We start from the raw sequence: 23,244 nt of genomic DNA, 5'->3' as shown, positions 1-23,244 counted from the left end.
TGCAGTTATCTTTCATACTTGTCCTACATTCTATGCTTAAAGCCAAAGTTACAAGATCTGAATCTGATATTGACTTAAGAGAAGCTGAAGAGTAAGTGCGTGTCTCATAATTGGAAAATATCTGACAAATAAGAAAAATTCAAGCATATTCAAATTTCTACAAAAAAGTATCATTTGTGCCAAAGTCCATAACAAGCATTATAATAAATATCATAATATGCATTAAAGAGGTTAACATTATTATAAAATATTGTTCAAATCTCGTTAATAAGAGCATTGAAAATTTTACATACTTGGTAGCTTGCCATCAGTAGCTAAATTATAAATGTCTGACCTTAAAGTGCCATATCTATAATGGAATGGGGTATTTGAAAAATTCTTCTAGAAATCTACACTAATGCAACATTTTTATCTAATAAATCAATATCCTATGCCCAAATGTGAAGCTCTTAGTAGTGAAAGCATCATTAAGGGGTAGTCAGAAGAAAATTAGAAGTAAAATGGGTTCTATAGATAAAATAAAGGCATTGACGGAGAATTGAAAGAACTGACTTCCAATCAAGTATGGGAAGATGAGGACAAAGGCATTAATGAAAAAAATCATATGATGTTTTGGCAGTAAAGGAGGTTGGATATTTTTGCAAATAACATATAAGAGTTGTACAAATGTCTCAGCCAATATTTGGAAAAATAGAAGTCTAAGTCCAAGAGGAACTGATTAATGAAATAGAGTATTATGAAGAAAATCAGAGTACCAGGAGGAAGAAGTTTTTGAGATGTATGATAATAAAGATAAATAGAAGTGTAAGCCGTTGAGGAATTGATTAGTGAAATAGAGTATAATGAAGGAAATCAAAGAGTACTAGGAGGAAGAAGTGAGTGAGATGTATTGTTTTAAAATAATTGAAGAAAGGAAAGATTAACCTATATTAGAAATAGGCCTCATAACAGAAGGAAAAAGACATGACATCGAGAAAGAAGAGATTTCGGTGCCTTATTTACTGAGAATGAAGGAAAATAAAATGAAGAGAAGGAAAATGGTGAAGCATATAAACCTTGAACCATAGAAAATAGAGAAGAAATAATTGAACAAACAAAACCAAAGTCAAGAAAAGAAGAGGCAGTGAAAATTATAGAGGTTAAAGAGTCAAACTAGTGGAAACTTAGGAGAAGAGATCAGATCTAGAGCATATTAGCAATAATGTTACTAGGTAACCAATAAAGAAAAACAGAATTTGAAGCACAATCACAAATCATCAAGGATTCGAGGAAGTCAGAAGAAAGTGAATGACTGCTACAACAAGGGTGAGATTCTTCTATGCTAGTTATGAAAATATTAAGTTGGAATTTAGGGGACTCAACACGTGATAAGAGCCACCTACTAAGGCAGTCAATAAAGGAGGAGAGAACTGATATCATGCTTCTTTAGGAAACTAAGAGTGATTTGGAAGAATTATTAGGTTTAAAAACTTTTAGTATGGAGGGTAAGTGAGATGGTCTTGCAGGAGATGAACCCACACAAGGTTAAGCCACATTGTAGGATCTGAATAAGTTTGAAAAGTTCGATCTGTATTCAAGTAAACAGTTCCAGAATATAATCACCAAGGATATGCTTGGAAGCTTATGGTTGATTATCGATGTATATGACCAATGGAAGACAATGGGAAAAAATGTGCTGGGAAGAACCAGCATTTGTTCAACAAAAGCATAAAGATACAAATTAGATAGTCACAAGAGATTTGAATGCAATTTTTAATCAAGAGAGTTAAAAAGGGGGAATAAGCCTCTAGGAGCAAGTATTATGGATTTTATTTCTTTTTGCAAAGAGTGGATTGTTTGGTATTTAGAAGTCAAAGAAGTGAAATTTACTTGGATGAAGAGAAGCCATAATAATTTTGGAATGCTTGGTATTGGGAAAGAAGATGGATTCGAACATTGTCATGAAATGAGGATTATATCATTGTCTAATATCTCTATGTATCTAAGGTAATGAAAGTGTACAATATCTCTAAGAATTTAAGGTGATGATCAGCCAATATCTCTAAGCAATTAAGGTGATGAAGAACCAGTAAGTACTTCATTAAAGTTTGACATCACGTGGACCTAATCTTCAAACTTTGAAGATAAAGAAAAAGAAAGGTAGAAATTGTTGTCGCAATAATATACTAAGCCATTTTTTTGCTCACATACCATTGCCAATGCCTAAGGAGAAGAAGAGTTAATAGAAAATCCATGATGGACTTGATAGGTATCACCAAAGAGAAAGAAAGGTGACTAATTGTGGGTGTTGTTGATAGCCATGGGAAAGTGGATGACAACTAGATGCCCCTTAGGACCCCACGTGGCCAAGATTGCACGATTGCTAAGGACAAGTGTTGTGCTCGGGATGATCCTTGTTCATTTTTTGGTGAAACTCTAGCCACCTAGGATGCCTATAAATACCTCTAGACCACCCATTTGTATGGGATGGCTTGACGAATGACATATTAGTAGCAGATAGAGTATAAGCAGTGATAGGGAGCCAATGGCAATGGATATTAACATTCAATAGGCTAATTAAGGGATTTTACCAATCAGCATTAAAATTGTAAGCCTAAGGCACAGGTGGCAAAGTATATACTAAGAAATGCATATTAAAGGATTGCAATTTGTGTCAAGGTATTGACGTTTTCACACATCGCCCCATTGCAAATGGGAACCCCCTCTTTTCGCCAAATAAGCCAAGTGTTTTGTGGTTAGTGTCATCTCCTGACCCTAAGGAATAAGTTATAAGTCTTGTTGGTTTGGATTTTGGCCTTTGGAGGTGATGAAATGCCTAAGTATGGAATGGATTTTAAAGAGTATAGAGCCTTCACAGTTGTCATCAAGTCGAGAATTAGGGTCAAACTACATTATGTTTATCGAATATCCTTTGAACTTTGCATTTTGCTAACTTATGATTTGATTGATACTTGTAAGATTACAACGTTTTCTTGTCTTTTCCGGACTGATGCGAGAACAAGACTCTGGATGCTGAGAAGAGGACTTCGTTGAGTGGATAATATCATTGTCCAAGGAAGAGATTGCAATGATAGAACAAGGAATTCACTAGGTGAAAGATGAACTGATGGAAATTTGACTAAGTGTTGAAAGGTCTGCATGAAGGAATGAAATTGAATAGCCAAAATTTGGCTAAGTATAGGAAAAATCCTTCATAGAGGTGGATACGAAGGAATGAAAGTATAGGAAAAAACTTTCACAAAGGTGGATATGAAGGAATGAAATTGAATAGCCAAAATTTGGGTTAAGTATAGGAAAAATCCTTCACAGAGGTGGATATGAATGAAATCGAGTAGCCAAAATTTGGTCAAGTATAGCAAAAATCCTTCACAGAGGTGGATTTGCACTCATGATAGAAATTCATCCTCCGCCCCTAAATTGTGCCCAAGGAAGCAGTTCAGTACAACAGGATTTTGTCTCCAATCCTCCTCAGGGTCTTATTTGCACTTTTAGAGTCAGTGCAAGGCATGAAGCAAGAATTTCTTCCAAAACAAGGAAAAATCCTTCATGAGGCTTGGTGGTGGTGTTTTTTCTGGGCTTCTGGCTGAAGTTTCTATTTTGGTAGTGTCTATTTTTAGCACTTACTATTTTTAGTAAGTTTCAATGCGTCTCAATTTTGGCCAGTTTGGAGTTTGGACACGTCGTTTTTAGCAATGGCTATTTTTTAGTAAGTCTATTTTTAATAAATTTCATTGTCTCTGTTTGGCCTAATTTTGAGTTTGGACACACTATTTTTAGCAGTTTCTATTTTTGGGCTACAAATGAATGTCGACAATGAAGGAACAAGAGTATCCAGATCCAAGACTGCTGAAATGAAGACTGAAGCAGAAATAATGAAAATCCGACTAAGGCAGCGGAATTTTGGTTAAGGCATGGAAAAATCCTCCACCCTCAAAATGTGCCCAAGGAATCCTCCTGGAGCGTAAATCTCAAGGAGGGAAGGAATCTTCCTTAGTTCAACAATCCTCGTCCACCCCCAAAATGCGCCAAAGATTTCTCCATGGGCCGAAGGACTCTTCCTCAAGTCCAAAATTACTTTGTTAGGGTTAAATTGCGCCCATGCACTCAAATGGCATAAAACCCAAAATTTGGTTAAGTATGGAGAAATTCCTTCTCCTAAGCTCAAATGTGCTCAAGAACCCAGTGAACCCAGTGATATGGAGCAAAATTTGGTTAAGTATGGAGAAACTCCTTGACCCCCTCCAAAATGCGCCCACCTCTCAAATGGCATGAAATGATCAAAATTTGATTAAAAAGTGTGGAGAAATTCCTTCTCCTAGGCTCAGGTACGCTTCCACCATGTGCAAGGATTTTGTCACAAGGACAAATCCTCCTCCAATGCTGAAGTGCGCTCTCTGGCATAAATCCTCTCCTCTGCCAAGGATAAACGTCAAAGAACAAAAATCCCTCCCCATGTCTAGAATGCATCCATGGAAGAGAGGTGACTGGAGACATAAAATTGAAGTTCCTAAGGAGGTATTTTGATAAAACATGGCATTCTTGACAAGTCAGAAAATGATAAAACATCAAGGATTCATCTATTCAATCCAAAGACAACATCAAGACATCAGGAAGCATGGAGACCCAAGGTAAAGAAGTCTAATTCAAGACAATCCAATTCAAGGCATTCAAGGTTCAAGACCTCAAAGATCAAAGTTCAAGTACAAATGTAAAAGGAAAAATTTCCTTCAAAAATCCAAAATCAAAAGTTAGATTGTTCAAGTGTGAAAGATTTCAAGAAAGACAGACTCATTGACAAGGTAGTCCAATCCATTTCAAAAAGGTGAATTCCCAAGCAAGTAGATGGAAGGAAGAAGATGATCAAGGAGAGATAGTTTCAGATTAGTTAATCAAAGTTAGAACCTTGATCACAAAATGATGCAATTTGAGAATATTGCCCGTGATGAGTTATCGAGTCTACATGGCACCTAGCATGCTGATGCGGCGTCTACTCACCTTCACTGGCCAATCACGTGTTTCCAAGTGGACATGATCAGATTCAATGAATCCGACTTATCCAAGAGAGCTTCTAGAAGGCGTTGATAATATTTAATTATTGGTTTATATTCAAAAGAAGGACAAGTGTCCCTAAATGTAATTTTCTCATTGGTTGACTTGGCCCTACTTTTTTGTGCCACATAAGCTATTGTTAGTAAAACCCTAATTAGGGTTCCATCTTGTAATCTTGGTCCTTGATTTCAATTTAATCTTGGCCGTTCATTTGTGGGAGGAACTCTATATAAGGCCCTGGCTTCTCATTTGTAATTCATAGTTAGCTTATTAGATGCAGAGAGCTCTTGCTCCTTAGAGTAGAAGTAGAATGGGACGAGGAGAAGAATTTGTTGCATATGATTTGGAGAAATAAAACTTGATTACATTGAAGTTATGGTAGATTCTTCTCTATTTCAACTTGCTGCATGGTGTTCCTTTGATTTCTTAAATTGCTAGAGGTGCATTGATGTTAATGGAGATTGTGACAATGTTTGATGAATTTTAATGGTTCATACTTTTTGCACTTAGATGATTTCTATTTGCAATGTAAAGCTAGCCTAAGCCTTTTTTTATTGAATGCTTAACTTCGATCAGTGAATGTACATTGTTCACTATGATGGTGTTCCTTATGATATGAAAATTCTTTGCATAACCCTTGGAAGATTGCACCGATCTTGTGGAGTTGTTGCTGAGCTTGGCAAAGTAGAACTTCGTTTATTTGGGATCTGTCCATTAGAACACTATCCGTTGATATCATTGTCCTTAGGAGTAGATTAGATGCTTCTAACCCTTTCCCTTTTAATTTCAGTTCATTTCAGTTGTGATCGTTCGAAGAAGCATCACGAGATTGCAATATCTGATGAAGAAGTTTGAGCCAACATTGTAGAAGAAGTGAAGAATGATTCAAACATAAGTACCTTTGTGTTACTGACATATCACAAGGACCATTGAGCTTATCCACACGTCAGGACCTGACAGAGAAGAACCTTGGAGTCTCCTGTATGATCTTTCGCAAACTTAGCATACACGGGATTTTGCTCAAGAGAGGATAAGGTACCTTGGTATTTTATTCTGTGTTGGTGTAGTCATAAAACACTCATGAACAATACTCTTTTTTATGATGATGAATGCAATGAACTACTATTGTGCATGTATCTCTTGTGTAATGTCTACAATTTGTATTGATTGCTAATCTACACTTGGAGTGTTGAACTCAACCTGGTTCTTGGCAACAAGGTTAAATGATATTATAGGAATTTATGGATACTAGACTACAATAAACCAAGATCTAATAGAGAATAGTTGTAAGGGAAAAAAAAGAAATTGACATATAAGCTGAGGTATGCCAACAAGAAGACCAAAAAATAAAACAAGCAAATATTGGCAACATTTTGTAAATTTTAAAAGAAGCAAGAGATAAATTAAAAAACAAAAGTTGTTTAGGAAGATTTAAGGATGGAAGAATGTTTAGTCCTTAGTGTGAGGTTGGTAAACTCTCGGATAAAACAAGGATTTCCCACACGTACCAATTATTCATGTAACATAACATTCATATATCAAAGCATAAGTAACAATAACAAACATCTATACCAGAAGAATGATATCTTTATTGAAGTCTCAAGAATATGTTAGTACAAATACCCCCCTTGCCGAGGTTCCATCCGAATCATATATAGACTTGACAGTTGGCTAAGTTGCCAACCGTCACTAACTACCAACTACCCCACGAGAACCTTTCGGCGACTCAAACATAACCAAACATAAACACCCATCCCAACTATAAACTAACATGTGTTATTGACCCCTAACATCAACCCCCCCAAAAAGTAGTCGTCTTCCAGACGACTAAGACAATAGGAGCTGGAATACAAAACAAAAGACTAAGATTGAGAAGGGGGAGGAGGCGTCCCTGTAGTGGTTGAAGAAGAAGGTTTTTGCCCTGAGTGGAGTCTAAGGTTCTTTTCTCCCATCAGCTGTGGTTCCCGTGCCTTCTTCACCATGTGTGCAGCCTCCAACAATTTTTTATCCTTTTGCTCCATCTGTAAGGTAAGCTCGGCCACTTTTGCTGCCAGTACTTGCATGTTCTTCTGCATGCTGCAACAAGCCTCATAAGTAGTCACCTTCGTTTCTAGCTCAACCCTCAGGTTCTTCTCTACAGTGGCTAGCTGCGCACGCTTCTCCCCTTCTCTAGTTTTTCTACATACAGCCGCTGGGATTGCTGCCCTATCTGGCTCCGTCGCATCTGCAGGTACACATCCCGGAAGGAACCTTCCATACTGCGCAAGGTGGCGCCCAAGGTGCCCACTCTTTCCACCAGTCGCATGCGCGTCCATTCTTGTACCATCTCCGGTGTACTACTATCTGGCCACCCCTGCTGCTCGAAGTGGTGTGCAAACTCGTCTGCACATCCAGAAGTCATGAAGTGACGCAATTTCTCAGTGTCGGCGGAGTTGCCGGCATCCATCTGCCCAATCAACTGTGCCATTCCATGTGCTACATTTGAAATCCCCTGAGGCTCCCCAAAGAACCGCTGGAGCGAGCCTGCTGGATCGCTAGGGTCTGGTGGAGTGAGGTGAAGTCCTACCAGTAGTCCTTCCGGCCTGCTTTCCTCAACACTGGTGATCTTTGGGTTCTGCCCACCACTTCTCGTTGCTCTATTCTTCTCCTCAACAGACATCCCCTCATCCTGATCTGTGATAGGGGTAGTCCTGTCCTGTGTCTGGTTCGGTCCAACGACCATGGCATGTGGTGAAGGGGAATGGGGAGGGTGAGGTGTGAGTGCAAACTGCCCAAGCCACCCGTCCAACGATGCATCTATATCCTCATCCGTCAGTGTCTCCAGTACTGCCAATTCCTCCAGACCATCTCCCATCATCGGTACATCCCCCGACTCATCTTTCTCCGCTGGTACCGTACTAGTACCTGTTGGTATCGTACTAGTACACGTTGGTACCGTACTAGTACATGTCGTACTATTACGTGCTGTGCCAATACCTGAACCTGCTGTACTAGTACCAATTCCCTGTACCACTACCTCTTCTTCTCCTGGTGCTATTTTATTCAGACCATGCTGTACGACCTCCTTTGCCACCGTCCGGTTTGCCATACTGGTACGGTCCGCGACTGGTACAACTTGCGACTCAAGTACAACTAAACTTATCTGTGGCATTGAGACCCGCCGTTGTGCTGATGGTTCTCCTTCATTGATTTTCCGGAACAACACCCCTACTGGTCGTACGTCTTCAACCGGACTGGCTACTGTAAGTGCTTCCTGTGGTACCAAGTGTGTTGAAGAGGATAATTTTGAGGGTGTAAATTTCACCCACGTGCTCTTCCACTATGCCCGTAGCCCTCCATGCTACTCTTCCTCTTCCTCTTCCAGTTGCTGCGATTCCGCTTCCCCTTCCTCCTCTCCTACTGTGTGTGGTGCCATACGGAACCCCTCATCGCCACTTTCCTGTTCCTCAGTCTCTTCGGCCTCTTCCTCAGAATCTTCGGTACGGCTGTCATCTTCAACTTCTATGGACACGTCCAACTTCCTCCTCTTTGTTGGCTGCGCGGTGTCACCAAGCGTGTCCAGATGGGCATAATAGTACATGGTCGGCTTATTAGGTTCCACCCTTCCGCGCGGTTCGAAAGTCCCCCACATTTCTGGCAGTACTTGCAGGCGTACGACATCCAGAAATAGGCTAATGGCATGGTGGCACATGTAAAATGTCTTGTGTTCCAGCTTGAGGAAATCATGAATTCTTTCCACCAAAAGTTGCCCCCAGTTGTACACTTTGCCACACTTAATCCCATTCATTAACCTTATCATCCAGACGGCTATGTCGGATGCACGGTTGGCTCCTGTGAGGCGACTTTTTACCAAGTCCATCAACATTCTCCATTCTCCTGGTGCGATAAATGCACGCTTCAACCCCCTACTGTTGGACCAGGCGCTTTTCCATTGCTCTTCTGTGAGGTCATCCCTGCATACCAAATCCAGCAGCCACTTCTTCTTTTCCTTGGTGAGCTTCTTGGCTAGTTTTGTTGCAGATGCCCCCTTCTCGGGTATACCAAATACCCTCCTGAAATCTTCCGGTTTGAATGAAACTCGTACCGCGCAGCCCTGGAACTAAATGATGGAAGCCCTTCCCTGGCGGTTGTCTCTGCATACCATAGTCCATAGCACTGGCTCAAAATCCTTAATGTTGAATGTCGACATCTGGATAGCATGGTCTACCTGAGTTTCTCTGAGGGATTCCTTTATCACATGGTCGGGGGAAGTTTCCTCCCACCAAGTACGGCATTCGCTGCCAGTCACACTCTCGAAGGCTACATTCTCTGCCGTGATTCCCTCTGGATCCTTCTGCACTTTTGGCCTTCTTGCTGCCGCTGGCTGGATCTATAGCTGTCATGGTTGCACTGCAACTGCTTTGCCTTGTTTTCCTGTCTCTGTCCCGTCCTTGACTGTTATTAGAACGGTCTGCAAGTGTGACTCGCCAATTGGTACAGACCATTAAACCAACTACTGCTTCTACACTGTACCGATTGACCCGTATACTTCCCTCTCCTGATCGTACAACTTTTATAATGCACGCCAACTCTGCACCTAACTCCGTACAGATGGCAAAAAAATTCTCATGTAGCGCTGCATGCCGTGTACGAAAAACCGTACGTATTGCACTGCAACCTTCTTCCAATTCCCTACGGTGGTCGTACAGTGTCCAATCTCCTCCATATGGTGTCCACTTTTGCTTGTCTTCCGTACCTCCCTTATCCGTACAGTCACTATGCTCTTGATCTTGACAACCCGTACGAAATGCGTACAGATTTCCTGTGCACGAGTTCTAGATGTCTTTTTTGTACGGCCCCTCCTTTTCGTACGACCTCTCCTGACGTCTTGTACTCGTGTACCGTACAACTTCACCATACGCTCTCACCTCCAGGTGTGCTTGTGTGGACTGTACGGCTTTACCGTATGGCTTCTCCGAAGTTACTGAGCTCTGTACGAGTTTCCCATATGTCGTGCAATGGTCGTCGTACGGTTCACTTGCGATGTCGTACGACTTGCTTCGTCTAGTCTTTGATGCATCCGTACGTTGTACGGATTCCCCTCCCTTGCTGCCCCTTCTTCAGGACTCGCTTCCTCTCTTGGTCCTTTTGCTGTCACAAGCACAATCTTGCTTGTGTGTTGTAGAAAAATGAACTTCTAGGGGGTTTTTATAATCATTCGCCCTTTTCAGGGTTAGGGTTAGGCTTACATACTTCATTAATATTTTACAAAATAATTGCCTTTTTATCAATCGTATTTTTTCCTTACTTATTTCCCTTACTTTTGCCTGGCACTTAAATTTTTTAATACTCGCCAACCCTCGCCTTTTTATCTCCTCCATATACTCTTTTCTTCTTATTTTTAACATCCTGTCTCTTATCAATTGTTTTAATTCTTTTATTTGACAGCACTTTTTAAGTGTAATTCTTCATACCTTCAGTTTACCAAGGTATCCCGACGTCAGGTTGCATTGTTTTGATGGCCCTTTGTGATCCGCAGGGTAGCTTATTGCCTCTACCAATGCTGCCAATTGATTTCCCCCCCCCTTAGTTTCCTCCTTGTTGTTCGGGTACTATATTTCTTTCTTGCTCTTCCCTTGCCACTCGTCCCAACTTCCTTCCACCTTTTGTTTGACCCTTGGTCGGCGTCCTCGTCTCCTTTGCTCCTCTTCATTCCTGAGGGGTCATTCTGAGTCTTCAGCTCTATCTCCGAATCGTGCAACCACATACAGACGTGCAACAACCTCCTCTAGCATTCTTGTGCACAACACGACCCCACGTACTCTAGGTCCCATATCTTGTCAATTAACTGAGCGGGTCCCACCCCCTTATATCACCCGTCAATGTAGCTGCCTCCGTACTGTTCGTACCATTTTATTTTTTCTCCGTCAACCTCTGGTGGTCCCGCGGGGTTAGGGATCACCCGGTATAATGAATTGGGTCCGGCTTCCTCTTCACTCGGCTGGGAAGCGATGATGAATAAGTCTTTTGTTTTTAGCACCATTTTTAAACAGGGACCTAGGGTTGCCCCGCACTCCTCTAAGTCAAGTTCCGCCTCCAGGTCTACAGGTTCCTTCTCTTTATTTGCACTCTCGGCTTTCCTTCGGGCTTCAGCCTCTTCATCGATATCATATGCTACGTACCCTTCTCGAAGACCTTCATAGGGGGCCCGCTTCTTCCAATGTCTTGAAACCCGCACCCATACAGTTGGCTCCCCAAAATACGCGTTGGTGAGGTGCTTGTGGTTCCTGGGAACCGCAACACATTCCACTTGCTTCGGCACAAGCCACCCTTCCATGGCTGCAAAAGGCTTTGCCCACTCTTCATCTCTCCGGTAGGGTTTTTCTTTTACCACCGGGTCTTCGTCGACTTCCTTGCTCTGGCCAATTGTCCAGTGCCCTTTGGTAGCGTATCCCAGCATGTTAATCCCGATCACAGGTTTGTTCCGTTCTTTGTAGATTTTGAGCTTTGAACCATTCATTGGGTCCCTGATTGGATTGTTATCTAGAGTAGATAGCTTCACTGCCCTGTTCTTGTTGACCTCTCTGATCTTATAGGGTCCGACCCAACGAACTTTAAACTTCCTTGGTCGGAGTTCGTTCCGGCTGTTATACTTCAAAACCAACTGCCTCGGCTGGAAGTTGATCTGCCATAGGTGCTTGTCATGCTAGCACTTCTGCCGTCGTTGCGCTACCTCCGTTGCCCATTGTGCCATTATTCTTCGTTCGTCCAGTTTCATTAGGCTGTCAAGCCTTGCACTCAAGCTTTCTTCATCATCGAGTCTATTATCCACCGCCACCCGGAGGCTAGGTACGGTGTACTTGGCCGGTACCACTGCCTCCTGCCCGTACATGAGCTGGAACGGGGTATGCCCCGTGGTGACCTTGTAGGTTGTGTGGTAGGCCCACAGTATGGTTGGTAGCCTTTCCTCCTAGTATTCCTGCTCCACCCCACACGATTTTTAAATTATTGACACCAATACCTTGTTGGTTGCTTTTGCATGTCCGTTAGCTCGGGGGTAGTACGAACTAGAAAGATTGTGAAAGATTTTGAACTCTACGGTCATGGTATGGATTACTTGGTTGACAAAGTGCACTCCCCTGTCACTGGTGATTTGAAGGGGTATCCTCGTGACGATCTATTCATACAAGAACCGTGCCGTACTCAGAGCTGTGTTATCTGGCAAGGCCCTCGCTTCTGCCCACTTGGTGAGGTATTCTGTAGCTATGACTATATATTTGCACCTGTGCATGCTACTCGGCTTCAAGGGTCCTACAAAGTCTAGACCCCACCATTCGAATAGCTCCTATGGTTGCGAGGGAAAGAGGGGCATGAAGTCCCGCTTGAGTGGTTTTCCTGCACGTCGGCAAGTGTCACACCCAACCACTCACTCTCGGGCGTCAGTGTGTAGAGTTGGCCACCACAGACCGGCCAAAAGTACTTTCCTGGCAGTTGCATCTGGTCCCATGTGTCCGCCTGCTAACCCGTCATGTGCCTCCTTCAACACACTGGGGATTTCCTCCATAACACATCTCCTTAGGATTTGGTTGGGGCCCATTTTATATAACAGACCATTGATTAGCTGGAAGGTCTTACTCTTCAGTGCCAGCTTTCGCCGCTCCCCCGAGGGCATTTCCTTTGGAAATGTGGAAGTAGAGAGGTACTGGCCGATCTTCTCGTACCACGATGGTAGTACTACAATCTGGAACAAGTGTGCATCTTGGAAGTCCTCGTTCACCCCTTTGGCTGGTTCTCCTGATTTGATCCTCGATAGTTGGTCGGCTATCACATGGGACTTGCCTGGCCGTACAATAATGGTGAAGGTAAACTCCTGCAGGAGTAGTAGCCATCTACTTACCGGACCCTGGATAATTGGTTTATTTACCAAATACATTAGTGCCTGATGGTCCACGTAAAACGTGAACGGAGTAGCCAACAGGTAGTGGCGAAACTTTTGTACTGTGTACACCATCCCGAGTGCCTCCCTCTCCATTGTGTTGTAGTTTCGTTCAGCCCTTGACAAAAGTCGGCTGGCGAAGAAAACAGAATGGTCCAGTCCTTGCGTCCCTACTTGTGTGAGGGTAGCACCAATCGCAAAGTTGGAGGCATCGACGTGTACGTGAAACTCCTTATTCCAATCCGGGTACACCAGTATTGGTGCACTTACCAGCCGATCTTTTAATTCCTTGAAGGCTTCTTCCTGCTTCGTACCCCATATGAACGACTCCCCCCTTGTCAGCTTATCTAGGGGCCAGGAGACTTGTGCAAAGCCTTTGATAAATCTCCGGCAGTAGCCAACATGGCCCAAAAATGACTTCACGCGTGTCACATTCGTTGGATTCTCCATGTTGACAATCACTCCTATCTTATCTGGGTCTGTCTTCAGACCTTCTTTACAAACAATGTGGCCGAGAAGCTTCCCTTGCGGTACCATAAACCTGCACTTCCTTGGGTTAAGAGCCAGTCTAGCTTTTTGGCACCTCTACATACATTCTTTGAGTGCCTTTAGATGGGTGTCCTGATCACTGAAAATCGACTAGTCATCCAAGAATGCCCTGAAATTTCCTACGGACATTGTCAAAAATGTGTAAAATTATTCTCTGGAAGGTTGTCGGTGCATTACATAGCCCAAAGGGCATGCGATTGTAGGCATACACCCCCCCCTCCACCACGAATGTGGTCTTTAGCTTATCTTCTTCTGCAATACTTATCTGATTGTATCTCGAGAACCCATCTAGAAATGTGTATATCTCATGCCCAGCTACTTCTTCCAGGATGCTGTCAGTGAATGGGATTGGGAATGAATCTTTGATTATTACTACGTTTAGGTACCTGAAGTCCACGCATATCCTTATCTGATTAGCTTCCTTCTTGAGAGAAATGACTATTGGGGAAACCCAGTCACTGGTTTCCACTTTGAATATGATCCCAGCCTCCAACATTTTGTTGATTTCCTCATTCACCTTGGCTGCATAGTTCTTGTTCATCCTGTACGGTCTCCTCCGTACGGGTTGGGCTCCTGGTACGAGGGTTATGCGATGTACGCACAATTCCGGTGGTACCCCCTTCAAGTCCTTGTAGGTCCAGGCAAAGACGTCCTTGTATTCCAGAAATATTCTGAAAGCCGCTGCCTTCAGTACGAGGTTCTAGTCATCCCCTACGAGTATCACCTGCGGGTCCTCGTCCTTGCTTAGATTAACTTTTTTCACATCCCTTTCCTCGTACTTGATGGGTTTGTCTCCTTCAAATTGGTGGGCTGGCGTGTCATCCACCCATGCCATTCCCTCCTGGTACCTACCGTACTCCGGGGGAAATAACTGTTCTTCCATACCGCCACTTGATTCTCCGATCTCGCATATTTGCAGCATGTGGCACTCCGGGTGGAAGACCTTGTAGTCCTCCATTTGCCAATGGAAGAGTCCGGCCAACGAACTAATTCCATCTTTGGAGCATCCGTCCAGTCCCAACTCTCCTTCTTCGTTGGGTTCCCTCTCTCCTCTGTCTCCTTTGGAACCCCACTTCCATCTATTTGAGTCCTCCGAGTCGGAGTCAGACGACGCAAGCTCTTCACTGATGGACTGATTCCTCAGGTCAATCACATACTTATGACCTTCACTCTCGATTGAGAGTGTATTCTTCCTACATTTATGATTGGCTCTAGCCATGATCAGCCATCCCCTTCACAAGAGGGCGTCGTACGCTTTTCTCTCTAGTGGAATGACTACGAAGTCCGGAAGGAATTGTTGTGTCTCGATCACCACCTTTTGTGCCATGAGAGTCCTGAGGGGTTTGATGCCGTGCTGATCCGCACTGATGAGATTAAATGTTGGTGGCCAGAGGGTAGGCTTGCCCAGACCTCTCCAAGTTTATTCCGGTAGCACGTTGACTCCAGACCCGCCATCCACAATGGTGTTTGTGAGCTTTTGTCCCATTATGTCCATCTCCACCACGACAGGTTTCCGTCCAATGCTTACCGTGAGCAGCATAGGGTCCATGGCAACCGTACCGGGTTCCTTCATCGGAGCCGCACTAGGTGGTTCTGTCGCCGTTTGGTGTTCTTGGCCGATGGTGATGTCACCAGTTGCATTTGTTAGGGCCATCCTCAATTGTGGCATGGTCTGTAGAAGGTCGGATACCCGTACGGGTATGGTGGTGTGTAACATCTACTTAATGATAGTTTTCTCCGGTCCTGACTGGAGTGGGGTACTGGCAGCCGGGTGCGAGGCCCTCTGTTCTTCTGCCATCGCCCGCTCAATATTTGCCCTGGCTTCTTGGAGTCTTTCCTTCTCCATGCGAGGGTCAGGATACATGGCTTTCTTGTTTTGCAATCTTGTGATTGCCAGTACGCCTTCCTTCGACTCTTCTACCTCCAGCATATTCACCCCTTTTTGCTTTGGACACTCTGTGTCCTCATGATTCCCCGGACTGCACCATTTGCACAACAAACTTCCCTCATCATCTCCATTTTGACATTCCCGCACAAAGTGACCCCATTCGTTTCATTTCCGACATTGGATCATGGGTCGTCCCTTTGTGTCGTATTGAATTCTACTCCTCGACGTGTTATTATTGGGCTTGTTGTTACCTCGCTGGTTGTTTCGGTACCCTCTAGGAGAGGCGTCAGAATTTGCTGTTGGCTTCGGAGGTGTCACTGGCAGTGTGACTTGGTCGGGTTGGGCGTAGAGAACTTGTGTGCTCCGTGCTTTCAAGTTGTATGGGCATTCCTTAATGGAATGTCCCATTACTTGGCAGATGTCACAGAAAGCTTTACGAGGGCAACTCCCCTTAGTGTGCCCTTCTGTCTTGCAGTCGGTGCACCATAGTTCCTTTCCTTCCTTGCCACTTTCTTTGTCAGCGTTTAGTTCTTTCATCATCCTCATCATATCCCTTTGGAGTGCTTGCACGGTTTTGGACTCCCCATCGCTGTCTTCATCCGTACTGTCACCATCGCTCACCCGACGCTTCCCTCGGGATGTCTCATTTTCACTTTCAATATCCATTGCACGGTTGTATGCTTCGTCATACGAGGGCGGAGGGACCACCTTCATCTTTCGTCTGAGAGACGGTACCAGTCCTTCAACAAACCATCTCTTCTTGAGTCCATCAGCCGGCTGGTTCTCCATTTTGTTGAGTAGTTCACTCAGCTTTCTGTTATATGCCCACACACTTTCACTTTTTCCCTGCTTGGTATTGTAAATCTCCGCCACGATTTCATTGTCATCTCGTAGGACTTTGAACTCCTCTTGGAAAGCATACTTTAGATTGTTCCAGGACGTTTTGTACTGGGCATCCAGGTTTGTATACCAATCAATTTCTATTCCTCGCAGAGTGGTTGGAAATGCCTTCAACCAGTAATCCTGGTCGTCCTGGCCATTTGCCTCCCAAATTGTCACGCATGTCTTACAATGTCGTACGGGATCCTTCGACCCGTCGCCCATGAATTTTGGAAGCTTTTGTTTCTCCGGGGTGTGTGCCATTGTTTTTGTTTGGAGGGTTTTATGTAGCGCTTGGAAGTTACTATATGCCCGGAAGGTATTATGTGTCTGGAAGGTATCGTATGCTCTTGACTTGGTTGGACCCCTGTCCGCAGGGCTTTGGTCACCCTCGCTCCTATAGTCCCTCCTTCTCGGGGTTTTTGGATCTGACCCTCCTATTTTGGTTTCCTTTGACAAGGACGAATTCCTGATGCTGGATAATGTTGCTTCAAAAATATTGGCGACCTCTTCGTGCAGGTCCCTGTTGACGTGTATTTTGTACACAATCATACACAGAATAAAATACCATTAGGCATCTTATCCTCTCTTGAGAAAATAGTCTCTAACTGCTGAAGATCTGCAAAAAGGATCAGTTAGGTGGACTCCAAGGTTCTTTTAGTGGGGTCTCCACGTGTGGACAAGCTTTTTTAGTGGTATGATGTGATTTGCTGTTTCCTTCAAGGCTTCTTACGGATTCAATAGTTCGAAGGTTTCACTAAACTAAAAGGAACTTTTTTTTTTTAAAAAAAAGTGGAAAAAGGACAGGGTTTAAGAGGTCTAATCTAGTCTAACCCTATGAACGACTTAGCATGAATGAGATTTGGCAAGACTCAACCAACTTCAATTTTGCCATAAGATAACAACTCAATTGAAATTAGTGCGATCTTCTAGGGTAATAATGGTATTCAATGCATAAAAGACCAAGGACACTACTGCGAAGGTACATATCCTAGATGCGAAAATGCTTGAAGGTTAAGGACTCAAAATGTTTTCCAGTTGACCACGCAAGGCGTTCCTACAATCAGCAAGAAGCTAGTGGTTTGGATTGCGAATCCTACCAAATATCAAATCTCACACTTAGTCTTTCAAATTAACAAACTACTTCGATTGAGCGTGATTCAAGTACATCCAACAACCATGAAGATAACTCAAGAAATTTGCAACAAAACACCATAACTTCAATATTTTATTGATTTCCAAGTTATCATATACAACAATTGCTTGAACTTCTCTCTTCAAGACTCAATCTTGCTATAAAATAAAAATTGCTTACAACTCTAAATCTCTCAACTCTATTCTCTATTTTCTATTGACTATTCTATTACAAATGAAATGAAAAATGGGGGTATAAATAGCATCCCCAATTACAATGAAAGGTCCAGATTGAAAGTAAATCAACGGACAAGATCATGACACCTAAACCCTAATTAGGGTTTGTTACAAATGACCTCCTTTTTACTGAACAACATTAAATACATAGCCAAATATTAAATTTGGCACAAAAATCTAGGAGGTATCAACCAATGAGAAATAAGGTGTCATGTCATCTGTAACAACCTTTCATCTAGAATCTTATTCCCTTTCCAATTCTCTTTCTTAGCATATGCAATGAATTTTGTCACAATTCCTTCGATTTCTGTGCTTGGAATCTCGGGAAGATTCTTGATACTCTCTTCTAAGTGGATAACCTGATCAAATGCATCTAGAAGAGCTGTGTCCCAAGTGGGTTCAAGTTCCTTAGTTCTATCAATTAGGAGCATGGTGGCATACATCTGATCATACTGCTCATCTGTAACATCTGCGTCCTTGCGAAAGATGATCTTGATTCTATCTTCAAATTCTTGTAAATCCACATCTGTCTCGACCTCGATCCTTCTGCCAAGAATGGTACGAAGTACCTCAAATACTCTGTCCTGGATCGGATTGATCACCTCCTCAACTTGACCACATCTAACACTGATGTCCTCAAAGAGAACACTCTTTATATGGAGTAAGGTTGACCACTGAAACAAACTGTGAGAATCGCCTTCCAAGATCTTCTCTTGTGCTAAAATTCTTCTGGATGTATGTCTTATAACTTTCAAGATAGGAATGACAACGTCCTTGGTATGGGCAAATGCAGCTACTGTTGCCATCAATCTGTGAATTATCTCAAGGACTTGGATAGCCTGATGGGTGATCTTCGACATCCTTGTAATAAACTCAATGGCCACCGTGTGAGATCTATCCATCCAATTACATGTACGCTGGACCATATTCCTGAATCTTTCTGCTTCATTGATTGATTGAAGGGGCAATGCCTGCAATGGTGATCTAACTGGATCCTGACGTCCCAAAGGTTCATTGATGTGACTGAAATATGTTCTCCATGCACCGACCTCTTTCTCAAGCTTTCTATTCTTTTCTACTTCTTCTCTGAACTTATCCTTCAATGCCTCAAATGTGTCGGTGGCATCATCTAAAGTCTGCTCTGCTGTGGATGGTCCTAACTCAATAGTCTGTATATGATAGTCCTCTGCTAGGATCTCACCCTCATATTTGTCTGCTGCCGGTGTAGCTATCTGCAGTTTTCTAGATCCAGTCTCATCTCGAATCATCTTGGACATCTTTGTAGCCTTCTTCTTCTCTGTTGTCATATGTGAACGTCCAACAAGGCTCTCTAGATCGATTGCACTGTCCTCGTCCTCAATTACGATCACCTTAGTCAATCTTTCCTTCAACCAATCTGGGATATTTGATCTTGTCTCTTGAACTTGAATTTCTTTGTGTACTACTTCTTCTTGTCTGGGAGGAGATGTTACTTCATTATCTTCTTCTAAATCATAGTCTTGAAGAGATCCATCGGATGAAACATGCTGTGCCTGTTCTTCCTCCTGTCTGTCATTCTGTACCATCGATTCCATGGATTCTTCCACTCGAACTGTTCTGTCTTCTGGCCTGGAAGAATTACCTGGTGTTTGATCTTTGTTAGCACCTTGCTTTTTCTTGGAAGGCTCTTTCTTTTCTGATCTTTCCTTTCTCTTTGAACCTCTCGAATGGATATTGCCCTCACTGGCACATCGAAGGTTACCTTCACCTGAATTCCTAGGATTAGGATTGCCTTCACTAACACTGGCTCCTCCTTCGGCTGGCTTTTCTTCCAAAGTAAAAGACATGGCTATGCCTTGTTCCCTCAACTTCTGATGTTGAATGTCTACCCATCTGCGAGTACAAGACAAGACTGGTGCCATCAATTCATCTAAATCCACGGCCTCGGGCTCATTCCAATTCAAACTTATTGTTTTGCTTTCTCTATCATATGAAGATTGGATGTGCCTGCCGTTGTCCTGAGCTTGGTCGGCTACTCTGTAAATCTTACATTTCCTGATGAAATCCAAAGGCAATCTAGAATGTATCTTACGTTTCACTTCGAGATCATCTAGGAGATTCATCATAAAATCTTCAATCTGGTACTCATGTCTAAATCTTCTACCGACTGTCTCCTCTAAATGTCCATGAGGATCAAAACTATTCCTCCAAGCAAAAGATGAAAAAGGATACAAGGCTAACTCCCTCTCTGCATCATCCATGGCTGAGACATTGGGACATACCTCAACTGAATTACCCAAAATAATAGGTACCTGAACTCCATTCTGATGTCTGTGTCTGAATGCCTTCACATATGCTGCCAACTGCCTTGTTACTTCAAGTAACACAATCCTGTCTGTTGGGTATCTCGGCAACATGTATGGAGGTAAAGGACATCCATACACTCTAATGTAAGTGAACTTGGGAAACTGAATGAACCAAGCACCGTACCTCTTGATTAACTCCTGGGCATCTTGAGATAATCTGTTGTGAATCCCTCCTTGCAACGTCCTTGTGATGTTCATCGTGAAAGTATCATTGATTAACTTGTAGTTCTTCCCTGGTGGATGATGCAAGTAGGTATAGGATTCGCAAACTCTGACCTCACCGGGTCCTCTTCCAATCACTCCTCTGTGAGGTAGTCCTGCGTACTCAACGCTCCTGATTAAGGCATAGATGACATATGAACTCATGTGGAAGGACTTAGTAGCCCTGAGTCTTCTCAACTGTACGTCTAAGCAATGGCTAATTATCCTAGCCCAATGTATTGTACCCTTCCCTTGAACAATCACCTGGATGAAATAAAACATCCATTTCTCAAAAGAGAAGGCATGAGGTGCTCCTGTAACTCTGTTGAGCATGGTAATCAAATCTCTGTACTCTTCTTGGAAATCGATCCGGTGTGGTGTGTTCGGTACTTTGCTCAGACGGGGACGACTCTTGAGTAGCCAGTTCTTGTTGATTATGCTTAGACAAGCATCTGGATCATCATCGTACACTGATCTGGCTCCTTCAATGCTCTTGTATATCATGTCCCTGTGCTCTGGAAGATGGAAGGCTTCACTTATGGCCTCCTCTGAAAGGTACGCCAAAATGTTTCCCTCATTGGACACAATTGTCCTGGACTGTGGATTGTAATGACGGGCACACTCGATCATCAACTCGTGACACTGAATGGCTGGAGGAAAACCGGCCGCCTTAATGATGCCACTTTCTATTATTCTCCGGGCGACAGGTGATGGCTTGCCGATGTAAGGGATCTCTCGGAACTTCTTCGTGCTAAAGTTCCCCAAGTTTGTATCTCCAATGTTGCTCCACTTGGACACGATCTTGGTCTCCACTTCTTCGGTCTTCTGATCTTCTTTCATGAGAGCCGAGCGACTGGTGGATGCTCCCGCCTTTGGGGTTGCCATACCTACACAACATTTCATTATAAGAAATAGATTTTGCAATAAATAACGTAGATAAGAGAGATAGATTTTAGGAAACCTCATGATAAGTCCCTAGAGTTATCATTTCCTAAAATACAACGATTGAGCTAAGAGATTCAAAATTCAAAATTTCAAAATTTGAAATATGACGATGAATGAATAAAACAATAACAATAAATCGCCATACCTCGATAGAGAGCTAACTCTAGAATGCAAAAACAAAATTCGCCTAGGCAAAATTGAGGTATAAAGTAATCTTCAATATGATCTCCTCAGAATTGACTTTGCCACCTCTGGACAGGACGTGATCTTCAATTATCGCCTTGGACGTGGTCTCAAATGGATCTTCAAATTCGTACTTTGGCGTGGTCTTCAAGTTCGCCTTGGACGTGGCTTCAAATGAACCTTCAAACTCGCACCACCCTTGGTCTTCAATGTAATTCGCACTCTATATTAGCGCCACCTTTGGTATGAATAAAACTTGCGCCACCTTGGATAATATTCGCACTATCTTTGAACACACTTAACACTTCCCTTCGTCTTCCTTAATTCGCATGTAGAGAGGTAAAATAATGATGTGAAAATAATAGTTTTCACCCCCCTATATATAGCGCTCTTATCGATTTATCTCTTTGGCCGACTTGATAAAATATAACCTTTTTTAAATGATTTGCAATGTCATAACAAGGCCGACTTCCATATATGAGCTCTTGAAATCGATTTTTTTATTAAATAATTAATTATTAATGCCTTGCGTTTTTTTATTGCAAATTTCGATTTTTAAATAAGGCAAAAATAATTAATAAATGTTAACGCCATATTAAATGCCAATAAAAATGGATTTTCAATTTTTTAAATTGATTTAGCATTTAAGGATATTTGAATTGTTTAATTTGGCGCCAAAAATATGAAAATAAAGGGACGTACCTCATCGCTCTGGTCCCTTGGAGAGGGACAGGAGCGATTCACCATCTTTGGCATGATTCTTGCGTTTTAAACGTTCAACTCCTTCATTTCCACGTTCCAAATCGATCATCTGGTGGTCCTTCGAATTTGAATTTCTTTCTTGTGCGAACAAATGCATTTTATGACCATTATCGCCCTGGTCCCTTGGAGAGGGACAGGAGCGATCCTAAGTTCTTTGCTTGAAATTCTCCATTTTGGTACGATCCTTTCCTTGTATCATCTTCCAAATGCTATTTAAAACCTTGTGCGCCCTTGTCTTAACGTGATTTTCAAAGAATATCATGTGTTTTGCCTAACATCGCCCTGGTCCTTGTCCAAAGGACAGGAGCGATGGGAGACTTTTACTTTGATTAGCAATGTTTGGACGTTTAAAACTCTTGCAAATTGTCTTCAAACGATGTCCTGGAGCATATGTAACCTTGTGTATCTTTGTCTTTACGTAAATCTTGCATGGATTAATCTAATATATCAATATCGCTCTAGTCCCTTCCTGAGGGACAGGAGCGAAGTTCATCATAACATGCTTGTTCTTGTTTGTACCAACTCGCAATTATCTTCATTGCGTGGAATGATGTCCTTTCGACCCTCTTGGTAACTTGAAACTTGTTTGCCTTTTGAAATTTACGCCATTATGTAAATATCGCTCTGGTCCCTTGCCAAAGGACAGGAGCGATCTAGGTCTTTAGAGTGCAAATCCTTCCATGTGATGACCTTTGTAACGTTGCGCTTGATGGAAATGCCTTGAAATGTCCTCGCCACCTTTTGTCCTGGCTTGGATCGGTCTTGAACCTTGGAGGGACGACCTTGAACTTGAGAGGGACGTATCTTCACCATTGTATCGCCCTGGTCCCTTGGAGAGGGACAGGAGCGATCCTTCCCTTGTGGCTTTCATCTTACTTTGCCATGTGCTAAGTTTATATTCAACGGATTCGTCCTTCTTTACTCTATCCGTCCATGCCTTGACATTGTTTGGAATTTTGCAAAAAAGGCAATTATATCAAAAATCGCTCTGGTCCCTTCCTGAGGGACAGGAGCGAACTAGGCATTTAGCATTGGTATGGACGTCCCAAAAATCTTCAATTTATATTCAATGCATTCATCTCATGTTCTCCTTCGTTTTTGAACGTAAACTTGCTTTGACCCTTGTCTGAATTTTGCAAAATGGAGGAAATCGCTCT

General features: G+C 42.8%; 1 protein-coding gene across 6 annotated transcripts in view; it reads left to right on the top strand.

Moving 5' to 3' along the window:
* LOC131051272 (serine acetyltransferase 2) overlaps nt 1-23,244 on the top strand; it is a 155,562-nt gene that overhangs the window by 61,957 nt on the left and 70,361 nt on the right. The window lies entirely within an intron of this gene.

Source organism: Cryptomeria japonica, chromosome 2 (assembly GCF_030272615.1).
Source record: "Cryptomeria japonica chromosome 2, Sugi_1.0, whole genome shotgun sequence".
NCBI lineage: Eukaryota > Viridiplantae > Streptophyta > Pinopsida > Cupressales > Cupressaceae > Cryptomeria > Cryptomeria japonica.
Note: the sequence above shows the minus strand (reverse complement) of the source record. Positions and strands in the feature narration are given on the sequence as shown.